Source organism: Rattus rattus, chromosome 18 (genome assembly GCF_011064425.1).
Source record: "Rattus rattus isolate New Zealand chromosome 18, Rrattus_CSIRO_v1, whole genome shotgun sequence".
Taxonomy (NCBI): Eukaryota; Metazoa; Chordata; class Mammalia; order Rodentia; family Muridae; genus Rattus; species Rattus rattus.
The window spans coordinates 36,869,553-36,882,062 of NC_046171.1; the positions used below are offsets into that span (position 1 = coordinate 36,869,553).

Genomic DNA, 12,510 nt, shown 5'->3' on the forward strand with positions numbered 1-12,510 from the left:
CTCGATGTTATTCACACAGACTCTTCTTGCCTCTGTCTCTGACATGGAGATTTTGGATAATGCTCTTGAGGATTGTAGGAATGAGCAGGATTGCAGAGTACGCACTCTAAGATCTGTTATGGTTTCAAAGGGAATGGAATCAAAGGTGAAAATAAGGTTTGGATGTAAACTAAGTCTGAGCTGGGGAAGATAACCTTTAAAGCCTCAAAAATGCTATGATGACATGAACTTCAGTCTGTGAGTAATCTGAGTGACAAAAATGCTCTCTTTTTCTTTGTGTAGACACTTGTCAAAGATCAGTGGCTGCCAGGAAAGCAGAACTGACTTTTCCAAGTAAACACCTCTGGTTTCCATAGAGCATGCTCTGCCCTCCACAGAGCCAAATAAAACCTAGTGGAGTACTAAAATGAAGTCAGTCTTGCCCATGAGTTCTGAAGAAATCTGTTGACATGAGGTCAAGTGCAGACCCAAGAGAGTAGTGGAGTTTAGAGGAATCCTGGGAAAGGCTAATGCTGGGCAGACATAGAAAATGCCCACAGTATAGTAGCTGTGGGACTGGAGTTAAAATAGAGTCAGCGCTAATTTATTCTGTGCTCAGGAAAGAGACAGTGAATTCTCATAGCACCTGACTTCCATGTAAACTTCTTCACCAGAAGGGAAAGGTTCACTGGGTATCTGGATGCACACGTCTCTCCAGCTCTCAGTAAGGGTTGGAGGAAGTGGAGTACAGTTCCACGCCCTCTCACTTGCTTGCCATGAGGTTTGAATGATATAAAGAAATCCCTATATTTTTAAAGTCAAAGTCAAAAACCCCACCCTGATTTGTGCAGCATTATTTTTCATGGTGGCATAACTAACCACCTGTACCTCCAATTCCAAGGGCTCTACTGCCCTCTTCTGGCCTTTGCAGCCATTGCAAGCATGTGGTGCACATACGAAAACACACACACACAAACTAAATCTTTACCGAAAACTTCTTTCGCTTTAAATCAGCCCAACTGTTTTTGCCCTTTGTACTATTTTCAGTCTCATCCAAAAGCTAATATTCATAAAATCATAGATTGGTATTTTTATTATATACTTTCAAAGCATGTTAAAATTAATAAATGTTTATTAAGTGTCTAAAAACGTCACTGTATCATGCCTCTTAAATGTTGCTACATAAGAAGGTCTTAATAGAGAAATAAATCACAAGGCTCAGGGATAAGAATGGAAGCCATCAAAGACTGAGGCAGCAGTATATGCTATTTGGTTCTTTTCCAAACATATTCACTCTGCCTACAAGGGCAGCACTGGTTGTTAAGGTGATCTGAAGACTGTTTTAAAAAGCCTTCAGAATAACTCAGGCATCTGGAAGTGTGCAATCCCAAGAAAAATTTGAGTTGGGCTTTTAAAAGGTATCCATCTTGGGCTGACTACTCCCGTTTCCCAGAGGAAAGGGAGCCTTGCACATTCTGCAGTTCCAAAAGTTTTCAAAACTGCCTATTTAAGTAGGCAGACTTCTTACACATAGCTACGAGCTGCGATGAGGCATGTTGGCATGGTGATACAACTTTAACGACTGAGTTGAAGCAAGCGTATGGTGTGTGACTTTCAGACACATGCACTGAGTGCCCTAAACTGAGCTTTCCAAATGGGGAAATAAATAACACATAAATCCCGAGGCCAGATGTGTAATACGTAATTCCTAGGGAGCAGTTATAGCAGTTAAGGTTTGTCACCTTGAGTTACCTCAGCCATCATCTTCCTTCGTGCAGGCAAGGTGCCCAGGCACAAAGTCCCTGTCATGGTGATGTCCAAACATCTAGAACAGCAGTGCTCATTCTCTGGTTTGGAAAGACAAGAAGATAAACAAGGAGCAGCAGTGGGCGCTCCCGATGTCAACAGATCCGCTCCATTTCAATGCCATATTCTCACAGAGTCCAAACAGCTTGTGTCCTGCAAAATGTCCCAAACCAGATGCCGGATGGGCTAAATACAGCTATATGCAAGACTAGAAGTTCATACGTGAGCCAGAACAGGGAGGCAGCAGAGGAAACACCCCCAGTTTTCCCTCCTAGAGATAGCTTTGTTCCTTTTACGTACTTACGGGACTGCAAAGCCACGGGAGGGGCATTCCGCAATCAGCGCTCATCAACAGAGTGCTCTGGGGGGGAGCATCAGAGGGGACGGACGTCTTACTGAACCGCTGCACTCTTAAAAGATACTGTTGCAAATAGAAGGTGGTGTGATTCAGGAGGTTGTCTTTTCATATATTTTTAAAACATGCTACTTTGGTGCTGGGGAACTGCCCTAGATAAAGATGCTGTAAACCTCGGCAAGGCCCTGCCTATTCAGCGTAATGACCCCGTTGTGGGTTCTGAATAATGTAGGAATTTGATTCATTATTTAGAAAACCGAGTTACTACAGTAATGAACTACTTGTTACACTTACTGAAGACTGCCAATACTGCCGAGGTTGCCGGGCTCACGTGGCATCAGATCTAAGTGAATTTTTAAGCTAGCTTGAAAAAAATCAAAAGAAGAAAAGAATTCACTTTCGAAAGTCAGAGAGAACACACTGCCAATCATGAGTGACCCTTTACAACTTGTAGCTTAAAGAAAGGAATGGGTTAATTGTCTTTAGAGCAAATACCAGGACCCTTGGTAACACTTTCATTTTAAACAAGTCTATGTCTCTACCTTGTCTGCAGATAGTTCCCACAAAGTCTGAAGCTTGTAATGACTGCCTGGTATAGTGTTACCCTAAGAAACCATATGAGATATATATATAGATAGATATAGATATAGATATAGATATAGATACACATATATATGTATACGTTATACACACACATACATATATATGTATATAATACACACATATACATATATATCCATATATATATTAGAGAGATATATATACATATATATGTGTGTGTGTGTGTGTATGTGTGTGTATTTGTGTGTGTTTTAGAACTAGATATTTCTTTTACCCTTGCCCCTTGACCCTTTGAGAATAACTGTCACTGTCTGAAAATGGTTTCGCTAAGTAAAAAGTCAATTGGCTGTGAGTGGTGATGAAGAAATGGTCATGTGATTAATGTTGCAGTTTAGACCGTTGTGATTAGTCATAGAAAAAAAAAAACAGTTAAACTTTCTCCTGAAGAAGCATGGTATGTTAAGGCAAATGGCCTGCCGCGAGATAGGAAGGAGGAGTTGAGTCGTGTTAAAAGCTGCCTATTGATTTGTGCCCTGACTGAAAGTCATGTGCTGATGTAAATGAAAATGTGTCAAGAGTTGATATCGATTTTTTTTTTAAATCAGGCCATCTCTGGGGAAATACGGCTAGCCATACTGCTGCTCTTGTCTATGAGAGAAATAAGATTCTTTTCCACAAGACTACACATGTCCAGACATCAAAAATGCTCTCTTTAACGGAGGTATGGTAGAATGTCAGTCCATCGTCTGCAGTCTCTGTTTGAAAGAAATGGCCCAGAGTTCCTGCGTTCGGGAGAAACAGAGGAGAAAATGAAAAGTATGTGTGTCAGAGGGAAGAGTATGTGTGAGAATAGGTGCGAGCTACATAGTTGACAATTAGCCTGTTGTACTTGGCTCATAATACATATTTTTTCTAATATAAGATTTTCTGTCTCGTGTCTCAAGACAGAAACCACTATAGAGGAATAATTTTACTTTTAGAGGCTGCTGTTCATAGACAACTACAGTAAAGGCCAAAGACAGCATAGGTTAGAAACCACAAAGACAGTCCTATTTTTTCTTCTCTGATAGACCTTTCCCAAGCTGTGCCTTATTCATGGGTTACGGCACTTGCAAATATTGACTAATGATAGAACAAAAGGCCAGGAGTTATTATAATCACGAAGCTTTGGGTCAGATCTGTAGGGATTTCTACTCGGTAGGCAAGGCTGGGCAAGATGTACTCTGCAATATTAGGCAATTAGAATGGGAAATCAGTGTGAAGACGAGAGAGGTCATCACCCACCAATATGTGTGGATTATTTGTAATAACTACTGGGATTAGAGGAAACCCTAATAAACCTATAAGGAGTCCGGCCATCCCCTTCGCAGTAGCTTGGAAACCTAAATCCATCTATTTTGATCTAGGGGCCTAACGCACTTACTCACAAAGAAAATTTCAATTTTCAAAGGGATTATTTTTTTGTTGTTCCTGATTAGCCCAGGATCTTGGCAATAGTCTCGGTTCTATAATTTGCAAAGTTTTTGGTGTGGAGCTGCTGGGTGTGTAGAAAATTTCAGACGATCATTCATTTCTAGAAGCTGGGGAGACAGAGGGTGCAACGCATGACCTAAGTTGGTGGAACGTTTAGAATAGGCCCCTCTCTTAAGACACTGGCAATTAGCATGTAGCTCGTAAGACAAGAAGAACTTGCTGGCCTTGTAATTAACTAATATGCCACAGCTTATAGTGGATCTTCAGGATGTCCCTGGGGCTGGGAAGAAGAGTGATTCTACAGCAAAAAGAAGGAAGCCAGGGCCAGGCAAATTTTCCTGTCATGAATGCTAGACCGGCCACTTTGCCTCTTGTCCTGCTGCTACATTTGTGGTCATGCATAGCTGTAAATACTCCTAGAGCACAGTCAGCTCCAGTAAGGTGGAGACCGTGGATTGCCATTCACTGTGGTATCGGAAGTACATGGTTTCAAAACAATTAGAAGAGAAAGGCACCATCGGATCCATCGTGTGTGTGTGTGTGTGTGTGTGTGTGTGTGTGTGTGTGTGTGTGTGTGTGTGTGCATGTTTTGTGTGTGTGTGTGTGTGTGCATGTTGGTATGTGTGTGTGTGTGAGCATGTTTATATGTGTGTGTCTCTGTGTGTGTGTACATGTTTGTACGTGTGTGTGTGTATGTGTGTGTGTGTGTGTGTGTGATGGTCTTATGTATATGTATGCCTATATATAAATATAAGATGAATTCTCCTTCTTGGAACACTAACTCATGTTGTGACTCTTCATTTCAAAACCACCAAAGTAAGTGTGCACGACATTACAGCTATTCATTTCAACATAAACTCTCAAGTTAAGTCAGAAAATCCTGTTCAGGATTAGAATACTTTTCCTTTGTTGTTATGATTGGCATGGCTGCTTAATATAGCCATTTGTCAAATAATGGTTAGTTTTCCTTCTCTAACACTTAGTCTATAAATGTTGTTTCAAAGTACTATGTTCAGATGTGTCTGAGACAATGAATGAAAAATATTCTACAGTGTAGCGTACATGCAGTTGGTACATGCAGTTGGTAAATGCATATATGTATGTGGTACAGTATCAACCAGTGGTTAGACATTTATTTCTGTCATCAGATGTAATGTCCACCTTGTGCTTCCAAAGATTGAGCTAGCTGCCTCAACTTTTTATTTTGACTTATGTTAGCAAGTGGAAAATTTGTTTGAGCAGGCAGTTTGCCTGTCTGTGTGGCATTATAATACCCAGATTTTATCAAGAGAACAGCCAGGAAAAAAAGCATTCCAGCTTAAGCAAGAGATCACAATCCCACCTATGAGCCACTTTGAATATTTTAGTATTTGTACTTGATTGTCAGAAAGTCCGAGTTTGAAAGCATCTGCTGCTACTTAATCCCAAGCCTTTCTTCTGGAACACATGTTCATATTTTAAAGGACTGGAGAAGGTGGCACACAAGTGTCTTACATTGGTCTTTGTAAAACTAGAACCAAATACAAGCACATAAACCAAAAATAACCAGAATATAGATCCCCAATACCTATATAAATGCTGGAAGCCTCTATGGTCAGTCCCATGCTCAAAGCCAGAGACAGGACTCCAAGTGGAAGCTGGCTACCTAGACCAGCCAAATCTGAAAGTGCTGAGTTAAAACAGCCTACCTCAGTAAAAAATAAATTAATTAATTAAATTAAATTAAATAAGGAATGATCATGGAGGATAATCAGCATCAACTTCTGGTCTCCACATGCATGAACATATACATACATACACACATAGACACACACATGCAAGCACACTCCCACATGTGAACATACATACATACACACACATCACTCTCCCACATGCAAACATGCATACACATTACACACACATGCACACACTTGAACAAGTGAACATTCATACACACATGCATAGACCATACCCACACTTTCACCTGTTAATCTGAATGGGAGCATGAATATACACAACACACATATACACACATGAAAATATATGTACATGCACAGCAGACACTCATACATCTGAATATTCATATATGAACACATATACATAGGCTAGTATATGTGAACAAACACTTGCACATATGAACCTGCACACACACATACTCACACATGTGAATGCACATACACAAATGCACACCATACACACATTTGCATTTGTGGACATGAACACACCATGCACTCCCACATGTGAACATGTACACACACATAGATACTACACAAACTCACATGTGAAAAAAAGAATCATTTACCAAACTAAAAAATTTACCCTAGGGCTTTTTTTTCATTATGAATAGAGTTAAATTCAATATGGAAATTGTTAGTAATTAACAAACTCAAAAAAAAGAATATAAGTAGATTCTGCAATAAAGAAAAATAATTTAAAAAGAAAATCCAGGGAAAATTGCCTTTCCTTTCTCATCTCCAATATCGCCTGGCTTTAAATAACCTTGATTTATTCAATTTTACAAATTCACACTTTCCGGAGGACAAAGGACACTCCATAATTCTATGCACAGTTTCTAAATATGTATTTGTGCTACAAGATTTTAGAATAGTAACAGTGAATTATTCTTATAATTTGAAAATCTGTGGAAACAAACATAAATCATAATATAGAATGGAAAATAAATAGCCAATAGTTCATCCTTAGTAGTAACAAATACCATAAATATGATTAAATGCTGTAGGGAGAAATGTTTAAAACACACTTTTCTTTTGAGTTGCTTAAGAACAGGTGAGAAATACTCTTCATAGCATGTTACCCTTTTCCCAAATACACAGGATCCAGTGTTCCATAACTTATTTCACCCGGTGCTGCATCTGTCTTAAAACTCATTGCATATGAGTTTTACTCATCCTCAATCCTCAATTGCATATAGGTTTATATGTCTCAATATGCTGATTCATCAATATTTCATATCCATAAAGAGTGTTTCAAATAAGGACTCACTGATGTGGCAGAATTATCCTGGTGGGAAAGTTTTTAATTGTTTTACTTTGCGTTACTCAGGAAGAAAAGTAATCAGGAGCTAGATGAAGCTTGTTTTTTGTTTTGTTTTGTTTTTATTGTGCCAAAGAGACTGGGTGCAATACAGCAGTGCTTCATTCTCTGTCAGGGTCATATTTACATTGCATTGCTAAATTAATTAGCCCAAACGCATTCTCAACACTAGCAAACCTTCAAATAATAAAGTTCCATATTCAGGCTTTATGGGACCATGCAAATGGTAATGTGACTAAGGCATATACTCTCAGTCACAGAGCCATTTGTCAGGATTTCGTTGCCCCGTTGGTCAGAACTTGTAGGATATGAGACAGCCCCCTAGTGGCACCTCCATTTCTAGTTAATTTTCAGCTTTGGTTGATTCTTTTCCTGACTAATCAGTTAGCTCACTTTTCATATCTAAACATACTCAGAGGACTTAGTTACCTAGCCCATGCTGACGTCCTTCCCCTTTCACACTCATTGGCAAGAATGTAGCAAGAAAAAATGTAGCCAGAACACCTTCAGCTGTGCAAATGCTCAGTTGCTGACATCTTGGAATCCTTTCTCATCTCCTGGTCACCTCAGAAGCCATGTAGAAATTTGCTACTTTTAAAAAAAAATGTGGCCTCTTTCTGAGGCTTTCTGTATGCTCATAAAGAGTAAGGTGAGCTTGGGCTGACACATGACGAGTGAGAGCATATTTCATGGGAGGAACAACTTTAGAAAGAATACAAATCCGGAAAGAGCATGAATTTTGACTGGGCCTTATAGAAACGTAGACTGTGTGGTAACTGCATAGCACAGGAAATCTGTCAAGAGGTACAACGGCCACCCTGACTAAGGAAAACCTCTGAGCGCAACACTGGGGTGGATTCATTTATTTTGGATGCCACTGGGAAATATTGTACGATCAGTCAGATTTTCGTTTTAGGAAATTAGTGTAGGACAAGGGAGAGCAGATGATCTAAGCTGGGGTTAACACTTATTTCAGGCAGGAAGTGGTACATAAGTTTTTAAAGTGCACCTGCAGTAAAGCAAGGTAATTTCTGAACCACTGATGGACTGAGCAACAGTGGAATTAACTGGGACTGAGCAAAGGCCCAAACACTACCCTGCCTCAGGTCACCATCCCATCCATCCCGCATTCTTCTGTCTTTGACAAAGCTCCCACTTCTCTCCGTCTCCCTGCGTGGATTCACATGAGCCTCTCATAGCCTTTCAGCCTTGAAGAAAGGCATGGATTGTAAGGTCTGAATCTCACTTCTTTGGAGGAGAAATTTCTACGCAGCATAGAAAAGAAGACACAAGTAAGAAGCCAGGTCTGGGAGAATGCAGAGCACTTAGACGCTGTGTGTTTGTCCTAAGTGACAGAGAGAAATCCAGAATGACTTATGAATCTCAGCATGAAAGTCTCTTCTTACTGTTTACAGAGCAACAAAAGAGGGCGGACCAAACCAAATCATACTGATTTTCTATCCTGCTTAAGAAAGCTCTGCACCTGTTACAGCTAAAAACCCAGGCATCATTAAATGTAGTCCCACACACCTGTCACTTAGGAGGCAGAGACAAGAAGATCTTGAATTTGAGGCAATCCTAGACATGGTCTAGTTGGGGTCCCTGCTTCAGACTCTCACAGGACTGCCAGCCAGGCATTGGCCCAGGACTTGGTTCTCATCTAAACTATGGGTAAGACTTCCATCTGTGCTCACATGATTGTTGACCGCACTTAGATTCCTACAGCTAAAGGTCCATTTAAACTTTCTTTTACAAAGTCAGAAACAAAGAAGAAGACTAATTCAAGTCGATTAGAGATAAAATTGCACACAATATTATAAAATGACTAGTGATACCCTATCATGTTCTATTGTCCAGGTACATAGGTCACACCCATATTCAAGGAATGAGGGGTATACAAAAAGATTAGCATTACCCCAATACTCCATGGTTCTGTTCATGTTTATAGAATGTAGTGTTTCTGAGGGAAGGGACCACCAACCTCCAAGAAAATTCCATTACACTTTAACATGGACCATCACCACATGTTTAAGATTAATACGATAAAATGTATAACTCAAATATTATCTACCATTTCAGGAAGAGGTAAAAAATAACTCCATTTTTTTATATTTAATACCTGTACAAAAAGGGTTCTATTGTATGTTTCAATAAAAGTTTGTCTTCCAGAAATTTGATATACTTTTGAGAAATCTCAGCTCATGGCTTTGAAACTGAAAAGAAGAAAATCCAAGAATAGTTAACCCCAAATGACATCGTAGCTACATGTGCTGACCCTGTTTGCTTCCTCCCACCCAGTGAGGTCTTACTGGCTGAAGACATTTAGTGCAATGCTTGAACTGGTTGATCTTTCCTTATGCACCTTGTTCTGAATGTTCCCCAAGAAAGCAAAATCTTTTTCAAAATTAGTAGCATCCATAATCTTACTCTCTTTTTACATGGCCCTACTGACTTTTTCTTAAAAAATATTCCTCTACTCATCCCTTGTTCTCCATTTGCACATCTCTTCACCTAGCTGCTACCTAGCATGCTGTACGTGTATCTGGTCTGGATAAATCAGATTCAGTCCCCTATCTGGTATCCTTACTCTCATCTTTCCTTGTACCTCTGTCAGTGCTGTTAAGGAACCATATTTTCTTCAACATAATTGGGCTTTTTCTGGATTTTTATTCATGCATTTGAACCTGGACTCCAATTCCTACCTTGTCATACATGCACTCAAGTTTAACCTTTCTGAAGAACTGTCTAAATATAATTGCCTTTTAAATATTACTTCCTGTTTTGTTCGTTTTCTTGTGTGATGAGATCGAATCCCAAAGCCCTGTCTAGCCTGGAACTAGGCTGCCCAGCTTAGCCTTGAACTCATTGTCGGTCCTTCCACCTAAACCTTCAAATGGCCAAAATTACAGGTATGCTCCATGTGGTAGTCTGAATAGAAATGGCCCCTGTAAACTCATGTGTTTGAATGCTTGGCCCCTAGGGAGTGTCACTGTTAGGAAGTGTAGCCTTGTTGGAGAAAGTGTGCCACTGTTGGGGTGGACTTTGGGATCTCCTATGCTCAAGCTACTGCCAGTGTGACACACAATCCTTTTCCACTGCCTGTGGATCAAGATGGAGAACTTTCATCTCCTTCTCAAGCACCATGTCTGCCTAAGCACCGCCTTGCTTCCTGCTATGATGATAATGGACTAAACCTTTGAAGCTGTAAGCCAGCCCCAATTAAATGTTTTCCTTCTGAAGAGTTGCTGTGGGATTGCTTCAAGTTTCTCTCCATTTAGTTTGGTTGGCTACTGGTTTGCTGTATATTGCTCTTACTATGTTTAGACATGGGCCTTGAATTCCTGATCTTTCCAAGACTTTTATCATGAGGGAGTATTGAATTTTGTCAAATGCTTTCTCCACATCTAATGAAATAATCGTGTGTTTTTTTTCTTCCTTGAGTTTGTTTATATAGTTGATTACACTGGTGGATTTCCATATATTGAACTATTCTTGCATCCCTGGGATGAAGCCTACTTGATCATGGTTAGCAATTGTTTTGCTGTGGTCTTGGAATCGGTTTGTGAGAATTTTATTGAGTGTTTTTGCATCGATATTCATGAGGGAAATTGGTCTTAATTTCTCTTTCTTTGTAGGGTCTTTGTGTAGTTTAGTATAAGCATAATTGTGGCTTCAAAGAATGAAGTAGGTAGTGCTCCTTCTGTTTCTATCTTGTAGAATAGTTTGGAGAGTATTGGTATTAGGCCTCCTTTGAAGGTCTGATCGAATTCTGCACTAACTTGATCTGATCCTAGGCTTTTATTGGTTGAGAGATTTTAATGACTGCTTCTATTTCTTTAGGGATTATGGCACTGTTTAGATGGTTTATCTGATCCTAATTTAACTTTGTACTTGGTATCTGTCTAGAAAATTGTCCATTTCCTCCAGATTTTCCGTTTTAGTTGAGTATAGACTTTTGTAGTAAGATCTGATAATTTTTTGAATTTCCTCAGTTTCTGTTATGTCTCCCTTTTCATTTCTCATATTGTTGATTTGGATACTATCTCTCTGCCTTCTGCTTAGACTGGCTAAGGGTTTATCTATATTGTTGATTTTCTCAAAGAACCAGCTCCTGGTTTTATTGACTCTTTGAGCAATCCCACTAAAGCCAGAAACAAGGCAACTAGACAAGGCTGCCAACTCTCTCCCTACATATTCAATATACTGCTTGAAATCCTAGCCAGAGCAGTTAGACAGCAAAAGAGGTCAAAGGAATACAAATTGTAAAGGAAGAAGTAAAAATATCACTATTTGCATATGATAGTATACTTAAATGACCCCAAAAATTACACCAGAGAACTCCTAAACTTGATAAACAACTTAAGCAAAGTGGCTGTATATAAAAATTAACTCAAACAAATTAGTATCCTTTCTCTACTCAAAGGCTGAGAAAGAAGTTAGGGAAATGACACCCTTCACAATACCACAAATAATATAAAATATCTTGGTGTGGCTCTAGCCAAGCAAGTGAAAAATCTGTATGACAAGAACTTTAAGTCTCTGAAGAAAGAAATTAAAGAAAACCACAGAAAATGGAAAGAACCTCCATGCCCATGGATTGGTAGGATTAATATTGTAAAAATCAACATCTTGCTGGAAGCAATCTATAAATTCAATGCAATCCACATTAAAATTCCAACTCAATTCTTCATAGAATTAGAAAGAGTAATTTGCAGATTCATTTGGAACAGCAAAAATCCCAGGGTAGTGAAAACTATTCTCAACAATAAAAAATCTTCTGGTGGAATCACCATCCCTGACTTCAAGCTATATTACAAAGCAATAGTGATAAGAACTGCATGGTATTGGTACAGAGACAGGCAGGTAGATCAGTAGAATAGAATTGATAGAACTAGAAAATATCATCCTGAGTGAGCTTACCCAGGCACAAAAGAACACAAACAGTATTCACTCACTGATAAGGGGATATTAGCCCAAAAGTTTGGAATACCTAAGAAAAAATTCACAGATCATATGAAGTCCAAGAAGAAAGAAGACCAAAATGTAGATGCTTTATTCCTTCTTAGAAGGGAGATCAAAATACTCACAGGAGGAAATACAGGGACAAAGAGTAGAACAGGGACTGAAGCAAAGGTCATCCAAAAACTGCCCTACCTGGGGATCCATTCCATATGCTGCCACCAAACCCAGTCACTATTGCTGAAGCCAAGAAGTGCTTGCTGGCAGGAGCTAGATATGGGTGTCTCCGGAGAGGCTTTGCCAGAGTTCTACTAATACCAATGAGGATGGTTACAGCTAACCAT

At 39.4% G+C, this 12,510-nt stretch overlaps 1 protein-coding gene across 1 annotated transcript in view; it reads left to right on the forward strand.

Moving 5' to 3' along the window:
* Positions 1–12,510, forward strand: part of Hs3st5 (heparan sulfate-glucosamine 3-sulfotransferase 5) — a 128,118-nt gene that overhangs the window by 84,012 nt on the left and 31,596 nt on the right. The window lies entirely within an intron of this gene.